The 24,703-nt window shown below is 41.4% G+C and overlaps 1 pseudogene; it reads left to right on the forward strand.

Moving 5' to 3' along the window:
- Positions 1–17,904: 17,904 nt before the first annotated feature.
- The window catches only part of LOC147902226 (uncharacterized), a 47,810-nt pseudogene continuing 41,011 nt past the window's right edge, over positions 17,905–24,703 (forward strand).

The raw sequence follows: 24,703 nt of genomic DNA on the forward strand, positions 1-24,703 counted from the left end.
GAGCAATGTGCACTCATTCATGGTGTGCATTGGGTTGCAGTGGATGATTTATACGCCATTTGGATGCATTGTGGTCCTTATTAGATGCACTGATAGGCCCAAATTGCCTTGTGGGATGCTATTTTTTTGGACGCTTTGCACATGGATGCTGTTTTATGCTGAGGGATAGCTTTGACACATTGCAGGTGATGCACTGATAGTGCTATGCTCTCTTGGGTGAGATATTATTAATGCATATGCCAGTGGACAGTGTTTATGCTTGAGTCATTTGGCACTTATTGGCATTTTGGATTGCCATTGCAGTTGGCATTTTCTTTTGGGCCAGATTTGCTCATATGGATGCATAGTATATACACATGAGTTAGATGATTTGAGACATGAGTTTTGGTGATATTTCACTCTATTGTGGCATACACATTTGGGTGCACCTAGTGTTTGGTGTGATTCTCTCCTGCAGGCACTAGCATTTGGGATTTTGCTTTATAAATTGCATCATGGCATCCTCTTCCATGTCTGAAAAGGAGTTTTTTAGCATTAAAAAGTTTGATGGGACAAACTTTTCTTTGTGGAAAGAACAAATAAGGGATGTGCTTATTTAAAAGAAGCAGATTAAACCCTTGGCAGGGATTGAAGCTAAGCCTACAAATATGTTTGAGGATGATTGGAATGAGTTGGATGCATTAGCAAAATCTACTATTAGACTTCATCTTGGAGAGTCAGTTTATTTCACAATAGTAAATGAGTAGACTACAGAAGATTTGTGGAAGAAACTGTGTGCCACTTATGAAAAGGAAACTGTCTCTAATAAAGTTTACCTCATGAAGAGGTTGTTTGAGCTGCACATGAAGGAAGGGGTCTCCATTACTTCTCACTTGAATGAATTCAATATTATTTTCAGCCAGCTTCAGGCTCACAAGATGAATTTTGATGCAGAGACTAAGGCAATATTTCTCTTATGTTCATTGCTATCCTCATGGGATACCTTCCGTATAGCTGTCAGTAACTCTGCATCTAGTTGAAATTTGATGATGTTGTGCGTAGCTTGTTGGCTGAGAAGATTAGACAGAAGTCTATGGACGACAACAAGCAGGATGCAGCCTTAAATGTGCAAAGGGGCAGATCACAGTTCAGGGGGAAGTCCCAAGAAAGAGGGAAGTCTCGTAGCAAATCCAGGGCATGGAACATTGAGTGTTACCACTGTGGCAAGAAGGGCCATATGAAAAAGGATTGCTACAAGCTGAAAAGAGAGCAAAAGGATAATAAAAAGAATGCAAATTGGGGTGCAAATCAAAAGGAAGAGAGTCCAAGGGAGGACAAAGGAAAAGTGAAGATCGAGGAGATCAATGCAATCACACATGATAGTGAGAATGACGTTCTCTTCATGTCTAGTTTTATCTGCAGAGTTGCTTACCACTTCAGATGATGCATATTCACAGGATTGGATTTTGGATTCTGGTGCTTCATTCCATGTTACTCCCCATAGGGAATGGTTCTCCACTTATGACAGTGGAAAGACAGGTTGTGTGCATCTTGGAAATGACTATGCATGTGACATAGTGAGAGCAGGTGACAAAGTTTTCTTTTGCAAATGGGTCTGCATTTGTTTTGAAACATGTGAGACATGTGCCTAAGCTGACCAAGAGTCTTATTTCAGTAGGTCAGCTAGATGATGCTGGTTTTCACACCACTTTTGGCTTTCAGAGTTGGAAAATTCAGAAGGGCTCTATGCTTTTGGCCAGGGGTGCCAAGTGTGGGACTTTGTATCCCTTACATGTATCAGGGGTATTTGATCATGTTGTTGCAATAACCGAGCAGCCAAGCACTTCTTTGTGGCATTGTAGGTTGGGGCACATGAGCCAGAATGGAATGAAACTCTTATGCCGTTTGGGTTATGTACCGCGTTTGGGTCTCCGACAAGCATGCCTTGTCTTTGGTGTTTTGCATTGAGAAATTTAAGCATTATGTGGCTGGAAGGTCCTTCTTTATACTCACTGACACTGGTCTTGCAAAGCAGGTTCTTCAATCACCAAATCCCATGGGCCGGTTGGCCAAATGGTTGGCAGTTCTACAAGAATATGATTTTTCTTTCAAAATTGTAAAAGGGGGTTGTTCCAACTTGAAGAATGCTTTGATTGATTTAGAGGAGTGCCTTGATGTAACCCTTGTAGCAGCCATAGAAGTTGGGGATCCTTGGTATGGTGGTATCTACAAGTTTTTGACCGCTTTCTCCTTTCCTTCAGAAAGTACTAGTTATGAGAGAAAGAAGATCCGCAGAGATAGTAGGCGCTATACCCTCCTTGATGGGGTGTTGTACCGTCAAGGCATGGATGGGGTGCTCAGACGGGCCATTGATGCAGATGAAGTGCCTAAGGTATTGAAGCATTATCATGATGGATTTTGTGGAGGCCACTATGCCAGTGACTATACAGCTAAGAAGATTTTACATGCTGGATACTATTGGCCGACCTTGTTCAAGGATGTCACTTTGTATTGCAAAACCTGTGAACCATGTCAATTCTTCGGTAGGAAGGATTTGCATCCCGGGCAACATCACTCAGTGATGTCCATCCATCCGTTTCAGAAGTGGGGCATAGATTTTGTCGGACCCTTGCCCATGACTGCCCGCAAAAAGAAGTATCTTTTGGTAGCCACTCAGTATGTCACTAAGTGGGCTGAAGCTATCACCCTCTCTGCTGCAAATGGCAAGGCAGTTTCAAATTTCATCTTTGAACGTATCTGCACAAGGTTTGGGACACCCATGGAGATAGTCTCTGACCATGGGAGTCCATTCTTAAATGAAGCAAACACTTATTTCATTAATTTTGGACTTGTCAATGTACAAATTCATTTTTACATATACTTTTGGACTAGTTTTCAGATAAAATTTAAGAAAAACCCAATCTTCAAAGCACATATAAAAACATAAAAACAAGCATTTTTTTATATTTTTTTTAAGGACATGAAACTAAAATTATAAAATTTAACGCAGCCTACATAAGTTACATGAAAAAATAAGATTCGGTTGTTGTAAACTCTCTTAATATTTAATGGTGTTAATAAACACCTTCAAAAGTTAAGCCTGAGATTTTCAAGACTACATAAGTTACATGAAAAAATAAGATTCGGTTGTTGTAAACTCTCTTAAATTTATTTAATGGTGTTAATAAACACCTTCAAAAGTTAAGCCTGAGATTTTCAAGACTACAGCCATTCAATTTGATGAATTTTCTATTTTCAAGTCCTTAGCCTAAATTCAACCCATTCAAGAGCTGAGCTCATCTCTTCCTCATCGATGTAGTTAAAATTATAGAAGAGAAGTAAGGATTGATGAATTTTCTCCTGCATAACACTTTGTTTGTTCCGAATGGCTTGCGCTTCCTCGGGGGAAAATCCTCCATAACGAGCCACACGCGAAGATATCTCACTTTGAAAGTCTATCAACTCTCTCCTATATGACTGCAATTTATCTATTTCAGTAGTAGCCATACTTATTTTTCTTTCCTCTTCCTTCTCTAAGCCCTTCTGACAAGCAAAGTCATCCTTCTCGTACTGGGTTAATGGAGCTGGATTTTGCTTTCTCTCCTCTCTCTTTCCTTGGTTCTCGGCAATCCATTCTTTGAGGCTGCTAATGGCTTGCTCGACAGAATCGATTACCTTAAAAATATCCATAATGGCTGCAAGATGAAAGGAGTATGCTTGAGAAGAGGAGGTAAGGTTGCGGGCAAGATGGAAGGAGCAAGCTTGAGGAGAGGAGTAAGGTAAGAAGAGTAAAGTGGAAGAAGTGTGGAGAGGAGTAAGGTAAGAAGAGTAAAGTGGAAGAAGTTTTTGCTGCGGGTGAGATATAGAAGACGAACGAGGTGAGGAAGGTAACGAGAGTGAGGAAAGATATAGAAGACGAACGAGGTGAGGAAGGTAACGAGAGTGAGGAAGGTAACTAGAGGAGGTAAGGCAAGATGAAAGGAGTATGCTTGAGAAGAGGAGGCAAGGCTGCGGGCAAGATGGAAGGAGGAAGCTTGAGGAGAGGAAGGAGCAAGCTTGAGGAGAGGAGTAAGGTAAGAAGAGCAAAGTGGAAGAAGTGTCTGCTGCGGGTGAGATATAGAAGATGAACGACTACTAGGGAATTTATAGAACTACAGATGCAAGACCGTAATGCGAGATGACTAGATGCAAGATCGTAATGCGAGACATTATAAAATAAAATGATGGGATGCAAGACCGTAATGGGAGACATTTGAGACATATAAGATAGTGATAGTACATTGAAATCTATAAAGTAAAATGATGGAACACAAGAATGATATAATTAATAGAATCTCATCATGAGATTTTCTTTTAATATAATATAAGTTAGTAATTATTAGAATCTCATCATGACATATTCTTTTAATATAATATAAGTTAGACTTGCTGTACATAATAAATGATAGATTTTGAGTACATTGAAATCTATAAAATAAAGTGATGGAACTTAAGAATGATATAATTATTAGATTCTCATCATAAGATATTTATTGTACATAATAAATTAGACTTTCAAAAAAGTAAAACCTAATGTATTGTAATGAATAAATATCATAAAATATCCTAATGTATTGCAACATTTAACATAAGTTTTAAAAACACTATCATTAATCAATACAAACAAGATAAAAATCTTCAAGGACTCATGTTTCTTTCTACATGTTTTACAACTGAATAGAGTCTGATGAGTCTTCTTGAGGCTGTGATTCTCTAAGAGTACATTGAGTCTCTACTTGTGTGGATGGTGTACATTGAGATTCTACTTCTGGTGCAATCGGGATTGACTTAATCTCTTCCTCCTTTACAAGATGTGATGTTGTAGATGCACATTGAGTCTCCACTTCTTGTGTAGGAAGAATGCATTGAGTCTCTAATTCAAGTGTAGACTGTAATGCTTCTACTTGAGGCTGTGATACAGAAGGAGACTGAATTGTCTCTTCTTTTTCTTTGGCTCCCTCAGGTTCTTCATTGAGTCCATCATGTTGTTTCCCAATGATAGCAGTTAGATAGTGAACAGTCTTAGCCACAAAATCTTGTAGCTCGAGCTTGGTATATGCTTCTATGAAGACATGTTCAAAAATTTCATGGAGATACAACATGAAGTTGTAGGCAATTCTCCACCCACTACTAAACATGTCTTTTTGCTCCACTGCGAGGCGTGTCTGGAAATTTGGTTGGTCTTGATGCTCCCTGATTTTCATAATCGCAGAAACTAACTTGTTTGCAGACCTGTCCATCATGACATATGACAAAGTGAATTTGTGTAGTAAATAGTAAGATGCATGTTCATAATGATATGATAAAAGAACACTTACTTGAACACCCCGTGAAAGCCTGTAATTGAGTTGACAAACCAACAATGGTTGTCATCAAGGTCCCATACTATCAGGCTCCAATGTGAACTACATCACCAATAAAGAGCGATAAGATTTATCACAATATTAAGTATTAATTGACACAATATTATAAATAAGAGAGTAAAAGAAAGATTGAGACCATACTTACTTCTCATAGTATGGCATAAAGACAAGTAGTATGCCATCCAAGTCTAAAGGTTGTAGAATTGAACAAACATCATCTACTGTCTTCTTGGTATCACTAAGTACAGCTGAAAGAAGAGAATCGAGCATACAGACACGATTGTGTACTGATCTAGGAAAATGAGATATAACCGTACTGCAGCAATAAATAAACAAATGTTAGAAGCAGATTGAATCAAATGATTGAAGTATCAAGTCAAGAGATGTTCATATCAAACCTGAGGATGGCCATCATGACTTTGTCATTAGCCTCTTTCAAAGGGTCGGAGAGGATTGTAACTTCCTCGCTACCAAAAGTCAAAACACGAGGTTGCTTGCTAATGATGACCTTAACCTCAGAAGAGCTCCCCATTTCGTCCAATACAGCGGTTACATCAGGACAACTTATGGGCGTAGCAACCAATGTTTCCTCTAGATGCTCCACCACATTATCAATAAATGCCTTAATGATAGATGACATAAATGCATATAGATGCAAGTCTGTATATGTGGACAATGAGGTTTCACCGCCTCTCAAATCAAAAATTTGAGCAAGGAGCAAGAAGCAGTTATATCCAACTCTCCACCCACAAATGTGGTCATCATTCTGCTTCGCTGCAGGGCATGTTACATACTCTATTTGATCTTCCAAGTCACCCTCCATTTGCATAAGTGCATCTATAGCACTTACCAACTTTCGAGCAGATCTACACATCAAAATAGAAAACATAAATGAATGTGCGCATTGCACAGGATGCATCTCATTGACATAATTATGACACAAGTAGGTTATACTTACTCTGACACACTGCCATGGATAGATGCTATTGAATTGACAAAGAAGCATTGCTTGGCTAAGATGTCCACAATTACCAAGCTCCAATGCAAGCTGCATTATCAATTAAGAATAATTATTATTTGATATAATCCTCCACAATGTAAGAGATAAGCTAGGTAGGGATTGATACTCACTCCTCGTGATATGCGGTAAAGATAACTCGCACCGCAGTCAAATCAATAGGTTGCAACCACTTAAAAACGTCATCTATGGTCTTCTGCTTATTGCTAAGTACACTAGAAACAAGAGGACCGACCATATATGCACATCTTTGTATATATAGCGGAAGCTGTTGTAAAACCATACTGCAATAAAAAGAAAAGAATATTAGTTCATTTGATCCAATGGAAATACAAAAACATAAAGTCAGTAAAAAGTTTGTGTCAAACCTGAGGATGGCTATTATAACCTTGTCATGGACCTCTTTCTTGAAGTTTATGAGGATTGAAATGTCCTCTTCATCGAATATAAAAGTAAGAGGTTGTTCTCGAACTTGAAACCTAACTTGAAATGACTTCTCCATTTGCTGCAATGTATGATTATTTTCTAGAGTCATCCGATGGATAGCCAGAGCAGCTTTGCTTTCTTGAGATGAGCTTTCATGATTCTCTGCTCCAACTATGTCCTCCTCATCCTCCTCCTCTCCCTTCTCCTATAAAAGGATAAAATAATTATGAGATTCAAAATTTTAAATTAATTATAAATTTAAAAAGACCTTTAAATGAATAAAGGAAATTAAACATAAGTCTTCATACCTCTACATATCTTCGTGGTCTTTTTATGTAACCTTCAGAGGCAAGGTCAGTGTCATATCCATCTTCTTCTGCTTCCTTGCTATCGTTGGTGTCCTCACTATTATATCCAGAGCTTTGATCATTTTCATCATCTTTCTTGCTCTCATCATACATGATCTGCTCTATGTCATCCTCTTCATGTGAGATCGGACCTTTCTTATCAAACTTTATTGTGAGAGAAGCCACGGTATCAAGGTATTCCAAGCAAGCAGGGCTCTCAATAATATTTACATTGTGTCCTTTTCTGATAAGAGCTTCGAACAGATGTCCCATTCGGCACAATGTGACTTCCCATCCGGACGGTAGCAAAAATTCCATCATACTAATTAAAAGATCAGCACTTTTTGCTGGCCTTTCATAGTGATTTGCATTGCGATGGAGGGGACTTGGAGCTTCATTCTCTTCCAGCAGTAGTTGCAATCTCTTTGCATTCCCTCTTATATTGTTTTGTAAGGAGTGATCATTGTAAGGGCTCTTCATGCACAAGAAAAAGGTTTCTAGACTCTGTATCTTGAGACCGCATTCTCTCTTGTCCCTTTTTCTTGAGTATATCCCATTGTAAATCTTGAGCTCATTGCCATATTGTTTTTCTAGGGTAGCAGACATTTGTTCCTTGTCATCTTTATCAGCAAATATGACTATATTACATTGTCCCACTCTACCAATGGTGGTATGTAATATTCTGTTAAGGAATGGACGGATGTCATCCGGTGATATTTCATAGACAAAGAAAAGCTGAGGTCTCTCCCAAGCAGTGTCGTCGGACAAAAAATCACTCAATGAAACTCCCTTGCACTCAACACTCTTTCCAGACTCTGAAATGATTTCATGTATGAAATAAAAGCCCTTGTTCAAAGTCTTTTCTTTTCTGAGAGTGTGGTTATTGATGACTTTTTGTGCATATGCATACACATTTTCCGGAATGTCACTTCTCATAGAGGGAGTAATTTCAGATCCATCATCTTCTACCTTCACCCATTTATGCGCCCAAGCCTTCTGTTTAGCTGACGGTAAAGCTGATGCCATCTGCCTCACAATGTTATGATCAATTTTGCATTGGCTGATTGGAATATTTTTTTCTCCCAATAAATATTCAATTGCACTCTTTACTGCATCACGCTTGACCTGTTGGATGATGTTATCTTCCATGCAATGATCTTTATCCTTTTTGCCAAAAAACCATTCTTTGGACATTAATTTCTCCGCAGCAAGACTTGCGTATTTATCTGGTAGGTTTCTTAAAGGCCTCCACATCCGAGCTGTCATCTCTTTTTTCTCAATCTTCTTTGCCTTCTCTTTAATCAATGATGGAGCCTCATATGTAACATCTCCTTTCTCACATGCAAGACACACGTCTTTGATCTGATGAAAAACTTCATCACTACGGAAAAGTATGCTTGTGTAGTCTTGATACCTATCCCTTACTGTCTTGAAGCTTGTAATCACCTCAGCTCTTTCCTGCTTTCCCCTTGGTACAATGGCACTCAAGCATGTGTAGAAGTCAACAAGATTATCCGCTTCCACTTTAGTTGCAGTTCTTTTGAGAGTGGTCAAAGGAGAATTAAAAGTTTTCCATATGGTCCTAGCTTTGAGCAACATCTCTGAAGTGGAGGTGATTTTTCGTAGTGCATAAATGTCATGATTAAGTCTTTCCGACTCAATCAAATATTTTTTCTCGTTCTTGAAGATACAGATGCATGCAGAATAGTAGTGAAATTGAGGCACACTCGCGAAAGTTTGATAAGTAATTTCTCCTTTCTTGTATGCATCTCTAGAGCGCTCATTACAAGCATAGGCATAGTGCTGACCATCTATTGCCTCAAATGTACAATGAGCTAAGAAATTTCTCTTGGCATCCCTTATATGTCGTTCTGGATCATTCACTGAACTCTATCCTTCTTGAAGTGAGGGAACTTGTTTTCCGAGGAACTTAGTGAATTGCATCTCAAAATCTATAGGCTGAGAGAAATTGATGGATTGACTATAATCTCCCATGACTGGCCAAAATGTTCTTGGACGGAGTACCAAATTAGAAACAACTGGTTTTTTTCCATCAATCAAAGCCTGAAAAATCTTTTCAGCATAGGCTGTATCTAAGGTCGTGCTGTTGGTGAAGACACTTGCTTTGACCATTGTTGAAGCATGTATAACTTGAGTCTTCTGGCCCCATATATATCCTGGATCCTCATCTGTCACAGCCTCATTCAAGCGAAGATTTAGGTTCTTCATTGATAACATTTCTGCTTCTAGATCTGACTCCATTTCAAGACCCTCCGCATCCTCTTCATGTTCTTCCTCTTCTCTTCTTTGCCCTTTCTTTGTATATGAACGACCTCTTTTTCCAGTTATAGGACTTGGAACTGTAGCTCGTGAAGTACTTGCCTTTTGCATTTGACGTCGAGGTTTATTTTTTAGAGGCTCAATGTGAACTGCTTTAGATCGCCCTACTTCTTCTTCTATTGCCTCAACTTCAGGTATACTTAAGGGCTTCACTTGTTCTGTTATTCCATCAACTTCATGAGTTACACCATCTAAGTGAGTAATACCATGAACAAGAGATGTGTGTGCATGTCCTGTCTGATGCATGTCGTGTCTCACTCAATTCAATTTCTGTCTAAGATGCATGTGCATGTCCGGTCTCCACCAATTCAATTCCTATCTCAGATGTAGATCCCTTGTAAGCATCCACGTGTACAAGACCCTCATGCATTGCTACAATGAACACCTATTTCATTAATTTTGGACTCTTGCACTGTCCAAATTCATTTTGTGAGATAATTCTGGATAAAACATTTCAAAAAAAGAGGCTCTTATAAAACAAAACATTGAGTCAAAAAGGAAGATTTAAAAAAATCAAATTAGAAAAAATGACGTGAGATGTTAAAAATAGAGTACATCACATTGTTAAAAGAGACAAAAAAGTAAGATTTTAAAAAATCAAATTAGAAAAAATGGCGTGACATGTTATGAAAACTAGAGTACATTTCAAAAAGAGCACATCACATTTGTAAAGAAGTAGATCATATTACTCAAAGCCATATGGTGCCAAAAAACACCTTAATACAGTCTCTCTTAACATCATCTTAACATCACATTTGTACAAGAAGTAGATCATATTACTCAAAGCCATATGGTGTCAAAAAACACCTTAATACAAGGCCATATGGTGTCAAAAAACACCTTAATACAAAGCCATATGGTGTCAAAAAACACCTTAATACAGTCTCTCTTATCTAAGTCTAGAAGATCTCATCATTGGTCTCTCTTATCTTCTCAACAACCCAATCCTTCACTGCCTCCACAGCTGTATCCTCAACATAATTACATGAGAAGAAGAAGTTTAAGCAATCACAAATTGTTTCTTTATAATTTCTCTGAGAGGCTCTTATTGTTCTCTCAGCATCCGCATCAAATCGCCCATGACGAGAGCTACGATAACGCAGGTTACTTAAGAAATCTAATAGATCTTGTCGTGCTTTTATCATACGTCTTAGAAGTCTTTCACTGTCTGCTATCTTGAGAGTCTCCTCCCTCTCTGCGTGCCTTTGTGCAGCAAATTCCTCTCTCTCCATGTGTGTCAAAGGAGAACCTTGTCGAATTCTGGCCTCTCTCTGTGCTCCTTGGTCAGCAATCCATTCTTTGAGATTGTTAATTCCGAACTCCACGTCTTCGACAATGCCAAGGACATCCATGGGTGGGGAGATGATAAAGAAAGGGAGATGGACTACGATGCAAGAAAGAAGAGAGTGTCTGCGGAGGAAGAACTAGGATAGAAGATTACTTGGTTATCAAGATGGATGAAAGAAGACTCTGAGAGTGTTTGCGGAAGGACTAGGATAGAAGAATACAAGTTAATGAGAAGCACTAGGATGCAAGAAAGAAGAGAGTGTCTGCAAAAGAACTATGATAGAAGAATACTTGGTTATCAGGATGGATGAAAGAAGACTCTGAGAGTATTTGCGGAAGGACTAGGATAGAAGAATACAAGAAGAATACAAGTTAATGTGAGAAGCACTAGGATGGATGAAAGAAGAGAGTGTTTGTGGAAGAACTAGGATAGAAGAATACTTGGTTATCAAGATGGATGAAAGAATACTCTGAGAGTGTTTGCGGAAGGACTAGGATAGAAGAATACAAGTTACTCAGAAGGATACTTGGTTATCAGGATGGATGAAAGAAGACTCTGAGAGTGTTTGCGGAAGGACTAGGATAGAAGAATACAAGTTACTCAGAAGGACTAGGATGTAAGAAATAAGAGAGTGTTTGTGGAAAGACTAGGATGGAAGAATACAAGTGCACTAAGGCACGATGTGTTCACTACGATAAGGATAAGGGTTGGAATAAAGTGAGTGGCACGATGTGTTCACTATGATAAGGGTTGGAATAAAGCGAGTGGAGATGGAGATTGAATGCTCTACTTTAAGTGAGTGGAGATGATAAGGATAAGGGTTGGAATAAAGTGAGAGAAGCATTGCGAATGCTCTACTTTAAGTGAGTGGAGACTGTCCAACTGAATAAAATTCTCATTACACAAGGATTTATTTCCAAATAATCACATCATCACACATTCATATCATAAAATTGTGTGCATGAAGAAATATATTACAAATATTACATCATCACATATTCATATCAAAATTCTCATCACACAAGGATTTATTTTCAAATAATCACATCATCACACATTCATATCATAAAATTGTGTGCATGAAATAAATATATTACAAATATTACATCATCAAATATTCATATCAGAATTCCCATCACACAAGGATTTATTTCCAAATAATCACATCATCACACATTCATATCATAAAATTGTGTGCATAAAGAAATTATATAAATATCATGATTATGCCACTTAAGTAATAAGTCACAAATTGGTGTATAATCAACAAAAACTACAAACACAACATCATACATGCATCACAACTCTTGTGATGCTTCTAGTGGAGACTCTGGCAACTCTTCGGACGCTTCCAATGGAGGCTGTGGTACTGTAGATGTATACTCGGTCTCTACTTCTTTTGTAGTATGTAGTGCTTTCGGAGTAGACTCAGTATCCTCTTCCTTAAATGCAAGCGGAGGCAGTGGCAACTCTTCTGATGCTTCCAGTGGAGGCTGTGGTGCTGTAGGTGTACATTGGGTCTCTACTTCTTCTGTAGTATGCAGTGCTTTCATAGTACACTCAGTCTCCTCTTCCTTAAAGGGAAGCTCTGGTATTGCTTCAGTTGCACATTGTATTCTAATGGTAGCAATTAGGTCTCGAATGATTTCAGCCCTAAACAATTGTATATCCTCCTCTGAATATTTGAGCTCCAAAGAGTCTTCCGATGAGATCTGTGGCATAAGTGAGAAAATTTCTTTGAAAATCGACATGCAGTTGTAGGCAACTCTCCACCCACAACTATGCCCATCTTCCTGCTCTACTACTAAACGCTTTTGGAAGTCTACCGAGTCTTTGTACTGTCCTGTTTCTTTGATAGCAGATACCAACTTCTCAATCGACCTGCTCATCGTGACATATTAAAAAAACTTAGTGTATCTATCACATAAGGTACATAATATAGAAGTAACAACAGATTAATAGAATACTTACGTTTGCACTGAGCCATGAAAGCCTACAATGGAGTTAACAAACCAACAATAGTTGTCTTCAAGGTTCCAAACCACCAGACTCCAATGTTCCCTACACGAATAATTAAGAACCATTATTATTTAACACAATGTTGCCAGTACAAGATGAAAATAAAGGTTGCCATGATACTTACATCTCATGATATGCCATAAATAGGACTCGCACGCCATGTAAATGTAAAGGCTGTAATAATTTACAAACATCGGCTATTGTCTTTCTGCTATCGCTAAGTATAGGAGAAAGGAGGGAATCCAACATATACGCACGATTTTGTACGACTCTACCAAATCGTGAGATAACTATACTGCACCAACAAATAAATGAATATTAGCTTATTAGATTTAATCAAAATAAATGAATATTAGCTTATTAGCTTATTAGATTAAATCAAAATATTGAATTATCAAGTAGAGAAAAAGTTTGTATCAAACCTGAGAATGGCCATCATAACGTTGTTATTGACCTCATTTGAAGCTCTAGAGAGAATTGAAATCTCTTCTCCCCCAAATTCAAGATACTGAGGTCTATGTTGAATCATAACCCTAACATTAAAAGAGCTTCCCAATTCTTTTAATGAGGCCATGTTTGTAGAGTTGAGGTCATCTATCCTCTTTGACTCTTTGATGGCATTCATTTCGCAATCAATGATTGCTCGAATGGTACATGTTATAAATGCATAGAGATGCAAATCCGTGTATGTTGATAGTGTGGTGTCATTTTGCATCTCAAAAATTTGACCAAGTACCAAAAAGCAATTGTAGCCCACCCTCCATCCACAATTATAGATGTGGCTATTATCTTGATGTGATACCTGACATGTTATATACTCTATTTGTTGTGCCAAGTCACATTTGTTGAGAGTTCACGCTCAACATCATGTGATCATGTGTGCATAGCACCATCACGTGATCATATGTGCATAGCACTAACCTTATAGAGTGCTATAAAGGAAAGGGTTAGCTTCCCTAACCCTAACCCTAAAAGGGTTTGTATATATTCTATTTTTCCAACTAAATCTAGTGTACAGTTAGTCATTTGTGGTGTGCTCTCTAGCTGTGCCCTCTCTCCTCATCTCCACTCTTCTCCTCTCCCCTCTTCATATTTTGTCATGGTATCAGAGCTCCCTTGTCTTCCGTTGAGACATTGAGTTTCTTGAGAGTGTGAGAGAGATTGTGAGATTGAGAGTTCTCTTGAGTGATTGTGAGATCTTTCCCTTCACTTCCGTTTGAGAGAAATTTCCGTCCATGAGAGGTATTCTCTTTGAGTTTCTAAATTTCCTTCTTCTGTGAGAGAGTGATCTTCTTTGAGAGATCTTCTTTGAGAGATCTTGTTCTTCATTTTGCGAGTGATTCTTACAACTTCTCAAGCCTTATCAACAAAGAGATACTTCAAAGAAAGGTCCATAGACCACGGGCAGCAAGCTAAGGCTCACAACGCCTTCAACGAAAGCACCAAACGGCTCTCCACAGCCTCCATCTTCAGTGATAGCAAAGCTCCAAGCCCCATCGCTGGCCTGCGCTCCATCAACAACGAACAACAGCTCCTACGCGCCTCCAAACGACCAGCTTCGAAAGTTCGCCTCCTTCAGCGACGCCAACGACTGCCACTAGCTCCAGCCCCGACTAGCTCCAGTGCCAACAACTGCCACTAGCTCAACGCCAACGCGGTCGGGAGGAGCTGAGCTCCTGCTCAACGCCAACAACTATTGCTGCTGTCCACAGTAGCTACGGCATCTAGACCTCCAAGCTCCTTGAGCAGCTCCTGTCGCGTCCAGCCTCGCTCCTCGCAATCAACACCTCCGAGAGCCGAGAGCCGACCCACAAGTCTAAGCCACGGGCTCACTCCACAACTACCTGGACCAACGGACTCCGAGCCGCCGCCAACAACAAGCACCGACGGCTCCATCGCCAACGCCATCTCCATAGTCCACCGACGGCTCCATCGCCAGTGCCATCTCCATAGTCCACCGACCGCTCCATCGCCAGCGCCATCTCCATAGTCCACCGACCCTTTCATGTTCTACAGTGCTGGTGAAAGGGCACTCTCTATATAAGAGGCCTATCATGTATGGTTGAATATAGCTCATTAGAATAGATTGAGTGTTTCATACTTCCTGTCTCTCTTCCCATGGCTTTCCGTATTTGGTTTGATCCTCCATGATCTTTATGCTCATTAAGTGATAGATTAGGCTAGTACGATCCACACTTTGTCATGGTATCAGAGCGTGTTCTCTTGAAACCCTTACCTTTCCACCTTTGTCCGGACTGATGCTTTCCGTATTTGGTTTGATCCTCCATGATCTTTATGCTCATTAAGTGATAGATTAGGCTAGTACGATCCACACTTTGTCATGGTATCAGAGCATAGGTTTAGCTCTCCTAGTTTAGCTCATTAGTAGTTTACTAGGATTGCTTCCATTCCTAGATTAGTTGTAGGCATATCTTAGGAGCTCATGTTTTTCTCCTAGGTTAGTTTTTTGTTCTAGATTGAGGGAGAGTTCCGTCCATCTGAGATTGAAAGGTTTCCGTTCATCTTCTTCTCCAAGAGAAAGAGAGGGAGATACTCTGAAGGCTACGAGTCATGAGCTGCCACACGTAGCACCTACAAGCTTCATCGCGCCACCCCTCGACTCGGATGGACACCTTGAGCAACGACTCAAATGAGAGCTCGACAATGCAAGTAGCACTCATCTCTAAAGGATGACTGAACAACAGGCTCCGCGCAGTGTGGCTTCTCTCCATTTTCTGAAGCTCTGGAAGTGAGAATTATCTACAAGGATGCAATGCGGAAAGCTGGCTCCGAGAAAGCATAGAAACTACAGTTCTTCTATAGGCCAAGACTTCATCTACGTCCACCCCCAACGAGCCGATGCCTCATCGTCCAGAAGCTCTTCTCCACCGTCCAACGGCGACCTTCAACCACTATTGACTATAGAAGCTAGAGTGAGTGGGGTAGCAGCTGCACGTCCGACCTGAGTATCCCGGGCGGCTCCAACGAGCAATCGGCTCCAGCCTCGACCTTATGCTCTAGAGAGCCATAGCCGCACGGCTTAGTGGCCTGCAGTCAGCCGACAACCAAAATGGCCTCTGCATCTCCATATTCGACTTGCTAGCAGCAAACAAGGCCAGCTCCATCACCAACGACTCATGGGAAAGTCCAGCAGAATTCCATGCAATCCAACGCGATGCTCCAGCGCAGCAGCCATCTCTTGCAACAATAGCCATCTCCGAACAGCCAACCAACCTTCACGTTTGCCTCTGCAAGGAGCTACAAACGAACAAGAGGAAGCGAGCTGATAGAAAAGCCTCAACGAATGGCCGACAGCCCTCCTGCTAGCCTCGAGCTCCTACATGACCTCGACACACAGCTGAAATCCTCCATACCACAACTCCACTTCTCCAAACGAGGCGACGGATCCGTGATCCTCCATCGCCGTCCGCGTCACCGGCAGCTAGAGATGCTTGAAAGCTATTCTCTGTTTTCTCCCTAAGGTTAGAGGTTAGAAAAATGACACGTGGCAGATAGCCTCTAACTAGGGTTAGGTGAAGTTAACCTGTGGTTCATAGGCTTGGTCAATTTCTTGCCATGTGGTAGATAGGTTCTAACCCTGGTTAGCATAGTGGTTAAGTTTATGGTTAGTTAAGTTTTCTTAGACCTGGGTTAACTGAATCTGGTTAGAAAATTGCCACATGGCATAGTGCCACCCATGCACAGTCCCTTTGTAAGCACAGTTTGAATTCTGCATGTAAATCCCTGTGCCACATCATCAAAGGCCTTCTTCTTCACAAAACTTTGACAAGCCGTAACTTCCAATCCAGGATGAATTTGTACACGCTCCAAAAAAGAAAAATGATCGTTTTTTCGAGCTCTACGCGCCTGTCATGTCAGAATCATTGTATGCAATTAGACACTGCCAATATTGAAAGAAATCAATTGGTAAGACCTTTGCAACCATTGGAAAAGCAAAGCATGAATGCAAACATCGATGTAAAAAGCAAGCCGAAAGCACAAGTGTATGAGATGACCATAGCCCGAAGCATGGCATCCACACAAAGCATCAAGGCACATGGAAGAACAAAGCATCATGCATCAAGCAAAGAAGCAAACGAGTCGTCATCAAGCCATGAGCCAAAAGGTGACATCAATGGAATGTATTGAAAAGCAAAAACCTTGCCAACCTTGCCTATTATGTTTTGTAATCAAACCTGACCACCTGAGAGTAGCTATGAAAGCACCCAGGGGAGGTATTGACATTTAAAAACCACACTTGACCACCTTAAGTAGCATGCATGCACTAAGGGGAGGTGATGGATTTGTAACTCACATCTGACCACCTTGCAGTAGCCAAAGGATTATGGCACCAAGGGGAGGTGTTGAGAGTTGTGGTGCCATGAGCACATAGATTAAAGGGCAAAGGTATGTGATAAGGAAAGAATTAAAGTAGCCACCCTAGGTTGTGGACTACATGATGTGGAGATGTGGATTGAGGATATCCACAAGGAGAGATGTGGATGAGAGGATCACAGATGTGTTGACTATTCAAAGGGCACTCTCTATATAAGAGGCCTATCATGTATGGTTGAATATAGCTCATTAGAATAGATTGAGTGTTTCATACTTCCTGTCTCTCTTCCCATGGCTTTCCGTATTTGGTTTGATCCTCCATGATCTTTATGCTCATTAAGTGATAGATTAGGCTAGTACGATCCACACTTTGTCATGGTATCAGAGCGTGTTCTCTTGAAACCCTTACCTTTCCACCTTTGTCCGGACTGATGCTTTCCTTTAACACCATAGACATGATCTGGAGTAAAGCTGCCACTTGATCTCGACAGATGTGCAGCCTCGCTCTTATCTTCTCCATCAACTAGTGTCTCCTGTGGTTGTTGACTGCCATGCTCATCAGGAGAATGTGCTGCAGGAGCTTTCCAGTTCTCGTCATCACTTTCTTTTAGACCTTTTGTATCTCCCTTGAAAACAAACTTTGCAGACTTTGCTTCCGGAGAAAGAAAGAGCCCTGAAACACATCTTTGCAACCAAGAAAGTCGGCTTGGAGTTCCCAAGGATTTTTCAGGAGTCGTGTTGCTATTGACTATGTTGCGACTTGAGAAGGAAGCTTTCACCAGCACTGTAGAACATGAAAGGGGTGAATGGTTTGCTTCAGTAGAAAAGGAGAGAGAGGACCTTTTGAGGGACCTAGATGTTAAGAGGCGAGATTTGGAGAGAACTATAGAGAAGCGAAAAGAGGAAATGGAAAAGCAGCTCAAGGAAATGGAATTGAGGATGAAAAAGGATGCAGAGAGGGAAAAGGAAAAATTAGGAACACTAAGAAACCAGGCTGAAAAGAAAGTAGAGGAAGCAAACCAAGAGAGGCTCAAGATTGAGAAAGAACGGCAAGAACTCATGAAACTCCGTGAAGAGTCTGAGAGAGAGTGGGTGGAAATTAGGAAAGATATTGAGGAATTGCAGGTACAGAGAGAGAAGCTGAAAGAGCAGAGGGAAGGCTTGATCAAAGAAAGGGAGGAGACCCTGCAGGAGGCTGATAAGTTGAGAAAATTGAGGCAAGATCTAAAGGTTGGAGATGATAGCACCAGATCGGAGCAGCAAATACTACAAAGGAACGATGTTGAAGGCTTGATATCAACTGCCGACCAGCAGCATTTGCCTCTCGTACAGGAATCAACTCTTGAGAAAGGCATTTGTAATGAAGGAACGAGATCGGGTTGAAGCTTTTGAGAGAGCATTGAAACTGAAAGAGGAAGCATTGCCGGAACAGCAAAGGGATCTGATTGAATTGCAAAGGGCAGTGGATCAGCAGAAAGCAGAGCTGGATGCTAAGAAGGCAGAGTGTGAAGTGGCCCTGGCAGAGCTGGAAAGGCAACGGAAATCCTTCTCAGAAGAAAGAGAGGAGCTTGATCGGAAAAGGGACACAGTTCAAGATTTAGAAAGTGAAATTCACCGCAAAGAGGAGAAATTGGCAAAAAGAGAGCAACAGCTGGAAAAGAAGTCTGAGAAGCAGAAAGAGAAGGATAAGGAAATAGATTTGAAATCAAAGGCACTTGTAGAGCAAAGGTATGAGCAAAGGGTAAGCTGCCACATGGCATGGAGGAGATATCCCACATGTGAGCAAGCAAAATGGATGTAAGTACCCTCACCTATAAAAGGGAGGTTCATTTGAAGGAATATCAATCAAGCACTTTGCACTATCTCAAGATTCTCTTTATGAGTCCAAGCTAATCTATCTTGGAACCTAATTGACTTGAGATACATGTCATGAGCACTCTCTTCATCATGTTTCCACACAGGTTCCATCCACCTTAGAGTGTTCCATAGATCCTGAGGCACGCACCCAGGTGCAGTTAGGAAAGGATGAGTTGATCCACGTGGCATCTTATCTTGCCACGTCAGCAGACCTTATCTGCCACGTCACCATCGGAGCCACGTCATCAGCACCACGTAAGCAGTCCACGTCAGCTGCCACGTCATCACCGACTGCCACGTCAGCACCGACTGCCACGTCATCACAGACTGCCACGTCATCACCGACTGCCACATCATCAGTGACACGTCATCTGGCCACATCATCTGCCACGTCATCTGGCCACGTCATTAGGCCACGTCATCTGCCACGTCATTTGGCCACGTCATCTGCCACGTCATCTGGCCACGTCATCAGGCCACGTCATCTGCCACGTCATCTGCCACATCACTTGAGCCACGTCATCTGTGCCACGTCATCATTGCCACGTCATCATTGCTGACATCATCAGTGCCACCTCAGCAGTCCAGTCAGCACTGAACCTTGCAGGCACAGTCCCTTGCCAGGCACACTGTGCACACACAGCATGTGCACACTCCTGCCACCTCAGCACAGAGCTTCACTAGCACACCTCTTGCTAAGCACAGTGCCACATCATCACTGCATGTGACTCACAGTGACACATCATCATTGAGCACCATTTGCACTCCTTTTGCCCCTCCACCTAGATCAAGTCATATCTCTTGATCCAGGAAGAATTTGAGGGTGCTCCAAAAAGGAAAGTCGCTCGATTTTTCGTGCTCTACGCGCTCGTTACATCACGCGCACATTTCGGCGCAAGTTACACTCACATTTGAGCTTCGCCGACAAAACCACTTCCTTCACGCACATTTGCCTCTACATCGACGCATCTGACCCAGCACTTAAAAAGAACAAAGGAAAAGGAATTATTTGCTGCTCTTTCATCGATCGACGGTTGGTTTAGATCTAGATCAGAGTAGACTAGATCGCCATAGAGGGGACGCTTTGAATTCCCCAAGTTGCCAATCTAAGCCATGCCCGAAATTCCCGACTAGTACCTACTCGGAGTCAGTCCATACGCTCACATCCGATTTCACATCATTACATTACCTGAAATCTTACGTTCATCAGTTCAGTGAGCAGACTTCAGAGTTCAGAGGCATTGCAGATTGATTCAGTGGGCAGATAGCACTTGATTTCACACACACATGCCACCATTGTAAAGCCTATTTGGCTATCTCACGGCATAGTGCACATCATTTTTCAGCCTTGTAAAGCCTCTTGGCTATTCCCGGCATCATTGCCACAAGCCTTGTAATACAGGTCAGATCTTATTTACTGCAGTTCTATCTTCACCGACGGTACAGAGATTTCACTTGGCATCTTCAGTGTATTTGCAGTTGATTCATACAGAGTTTTCCAGGACACTTTTTGAGTACATTGTTTGCACCATGTCGACTAGCAACCTCAATCTGGAGGCATCTGCTAAGTTAGACAACTCCAATTACGGTACATGGAAATACCGAATGGAGACCATTCTTGTGCTTCAGGACAAATGGGAGTATGTTGATGGATCCATACCTAGACCATTGGCCGATCCAGCCACCAGTAGCTCTACTCCATCTGATGTCACAGCACCAGCAACGGGATCTACATCGGGATCTACATCTACACAAACAGTTTCCGCACCAGTAGCAGATCCTGCCATTGCCCGAGCTCAAGCAGAATGGGATAAGAAAGACAAGTATGCCTATCACCTGATCAAGCAGAATGTGCAAGATGTCATGCTAGCACAACTCAACACAGTCAAGACATCAAAAGAAGCATGGGATATGTTCGCAGCTCTCTACGAGTCCAAGAACACATCCAGGATTCTCACCTTGAGAAACCAGATCAACCAGAGTTTCCGCAACAGCAATGAAACTGGTCATGCTTATGTACTCCGCATCAAAGACTACAACAATCAACTTGCAGCAGCAGGAGAGCCTATGAATCCTGCAGAAATGGTTCAAGTAATCCTGAATGGACTAGGAGAGGGATATGAGAATCTAGTCCAGAGTATTGCCATCCAACGGCAAATTCCAACACTGGAAGAACTTCAGTCAGTTCTACTTGGTGAAGAACTCAGGACTCAGGCCATTCAAGCACGTAAAGGTCATTCTAATGATCAGGCATTCACAGCTTCAGACAGAAGCAGAGGAAAAGGCAGAAACAGAGGTAGATCATATCAGAAAAGTGGTCAAAATCAAAGTCAGAATCAGCATCAGCATCAGCAGCATCCTCAGCAACATCAAAATCAGCAAAGAGGAAATCATTCCAACAGAGGAAAATTCCAAGGACGAGGGAATGCATCCACCAATGTGTCAAACATTCAATGCAACTATTGTCACAAGTTTGGACACTATGAAAGAGATTGCCGCAAGAAGCAGTATGACCAAGGCGGTCAATCCAGCAGTAATCGAGGGAATTCTCGAGGAAGAGGAAATCATCGTGGTGGACATTCTAGTCACAGTCATTTTGCAAATGAACATGGCAATATGTTTCTTGCAAGTGAGGAATTGCATCAGACTGATATAATGCACCAAGACACTGATTTCAATCCCAAAGAGGATTTCAGCTATCAAGTCGACCAAGTGGAACAGGATCCTTGGTACATCGACAGCGGTGCATCATCTCATATGACAAATCATCAGGAATGGTTCACAGAAATGAAGCCATTAGAAGGTCAAAAGAATGTCATCTACACAGCAGACAATACACCGAATCCGGTTCAAGGGACAGGTTTTATCCCTATGAACAATTTCACTGGTACAAAAGGATTAGTCAAAGATGTGCTCTATGTTCCGAAGCTCAGCAAGAACCTCTTGTCAGTAGGTCAAATGACGGAACACAACTACAAAGTCATCTTCGACGGTGATGAATGCACTATTAGAGACAAATCCAAAAGAGGTCAGCTAGTAGCAAAAGGTGTCAAGGAAGGACGCTTATATAGGATGCTAGCTACAGTACCAGATCAACATGCCATGTCAGCCCAAATGCAACAGATGCCACTATCTGCAAAATGGCACAAGAGATATGGTCATGTCAACTTCAAGTACTTGTTAGATCTAAGGAATCAAAATATGGCAATTGGGATTCCGAAGCTACAGTTTCTTGGAAAGGTTTGTGAAGCATGCTGCTTCGGCAAACAAAAGCGAACCAACTTTGTCAGAAGTACCTCTCGTGCACGAGGTATTCTTGATTTGATTCATACAGATGTATGGGGTTATGCCCAGACCCGCAGCATCAATGGTTCACTTTATTACTTGACCTTCATCGACGACTACAGCAGATATTGTTGGGTCTACTTTCTGAAAGAGAAATCTGAAGTGTTTGCCAGATTTCAAGAATTTAAAGCCATGGTAGAGAACCAAACAGGCAGAAAGATCAAGGTCATGAGATCAGACAGAGGAGGTGAATACATGTCTTCAGCCTTCATGAACTTTTGCAAAACTCACGGCATTCGAAGACAATTCACATGTGCAGATACTCCTCAGCAAAATGCAATAGCTGAAAGGAAGAATGGGACTTTAGCAGACAGTGCTAGAGCAATGCTTAGTGAAAAGCATCTTCCAAATCAGTATTGGGCAGAAGCAATAGCTACAGCTAACTACTTGCTTAATCGGCTTCCTACCGAACCGATACAAGGTATGACTCCTTATGAAGCATTCACTGGACACAAGCCACGCATTGGGCATCTCCGCATATTTGGTTGCATAGCATATGCCCACATACATGATGATCATCGCAGGAAATTGGATGCGAAGTCACGCAAATGCATCATGGTTGGCTACAGTGACGAGAGTAAAGCATACAAATTGTATGATCCCATCAACCGCAAAGTCATTATCTCCAGAGATGTAATCTTCGATGAGGAATCAGAATGGAAAACCTCCCCTACACAGGAGATAGAAACATCGACTTCACAGTCATCTACAGAACAGGTTGATGAAGAAGAGCAAGAATTGCCAGCAACACCCCAATCAGCGTCACAGCAGCTCAGACGGTCTACTAGGGAAAGCAGACCACCAGCCAGATTGACATATGCTCAGAAAGGCAAAGCAATTCAGGTGGAAACCACCAACTATGCTCTTATGACTACCATCATGGCTACAGAAGAGCCAGTGTACTTCGAAGACGCAGTAGAAAAGCCCGAATGGCAAACTGCAATGAATGAGGAAATGGATGCTTTGTATAAAAATAACACTTGGGTATTATGCGACCTTCCATCAGGAAAGAAGGCCATAGCCAACAAATGGGTATACAAAGTGAAGTACAATCCAGATGGCAGTATTCAGAGATACAAAGCCAGATTAGTTGCAAAAGGATTTGCACAACAATATGGCCAAGATTATGATGAGACTTATGCTCCAGTAGCAAACATGGATTCCATACGGTTCTTGATATCACTAGCAACACTCAGTAGATGGAATGTGTATCAGCTCGATGTCAAGAATGCATTTCTCAATGGTTATCTAGACGAGGAAGTCTACATGCAACAACCAGCCGGTTATGTTGAACCAGGACAGGAGAACAAGGTTTGCCATCTCAAGAAAAGTCTCTATGGCTTAAAGCAAGCCCCCAGAAGTTGGTACAGCAGAATTGACAAGTATTTTGCTGATTTGGGATACATGAAGTCCAATGCAGATCATACTCTCTACTACAAAGTTCAAGGGGAAGATATTACTATTGCCCTTTTGTACGTAGATGATCTGATTATGACAGGAAGCAAGGATAGCTTCATCAGACAACTAAAACAAGACTTATCTGCAGAGTTCGACATGAAAGATCTTGGACTTATGCACTATTGTCTTGGAATTGAGTTCTGGAGAGATTCAGATAGCACATTTATGAGTCAGCTCAAATATGTTGACAGTCTCCTGAAGAAGTTTCATATGGCAGATTGCAAGATTGCAGCCACTCCCATGGAACAGAGTTTGAAACTTACTAAAGATTCAGAAAAGCCTACAGTCAATGACAGATACTACAGGCAACTCATTGGATCTCTTATATATCTGACAATCACCCGGCCAGATATTTGTTATGCAGTAAGCTCACTAGCACAGTTTATGGCAAATCCAAAACAGTCTCACTGGAATGCAGCCAAAAGAGTCTTGAGATACATCAGAGGTACAAGACAATTTGGGATAGAATACAGAGGAAGTCATCCACGGTTGCATGGATACTGTGATAGTGACTATGCTGGAGATCATGAGACCAGGAGATCGACACAGGGATATGCATTTTTCCTTAGTCAAGGTGCTATATCATGGTTGTCAAACAAACAGCCAACTGTTTCTTTGTCTTCGACTGAAGCAGAATATAGAGCACTCACTACAGGTGCATGTGAAGCTATATGGCTCAGAAGACTATTGTCAGAAACAGATTACTTTGATGAGTCAAAGCCAACAACAATATACTGTGATAATCAATCGGCTCAAGCATTGGCCAAAAATCCAGTATATCACTCCAGAACAAAGCACATTGATGTCAGAGAGCACTTCATCAGAGAAAGAGTGTTACTTGGTGACATCACACTGCAGCATTGTGATAGCAAAGAAAATGTTGCAGACA

The sequence above is a fragment of the Dipteris shenzhenensis genome, chromosome 5 (assembly GCF_047967505.1).
Source record: "Dipteris shenzhenensis isolate YYH24624 ecotype China chromosome 5, Dip_SZ_1.0, whole genome shotgun sequence".
In the NCBI taxonomy this organism is placed as follows: Eukaryota; Viridiplantae; Streptophyta; class Polypodiopsida; order Gleicheniales; family Dipteridaceae; genus Dipteris; species Dipteris shenzhenensis.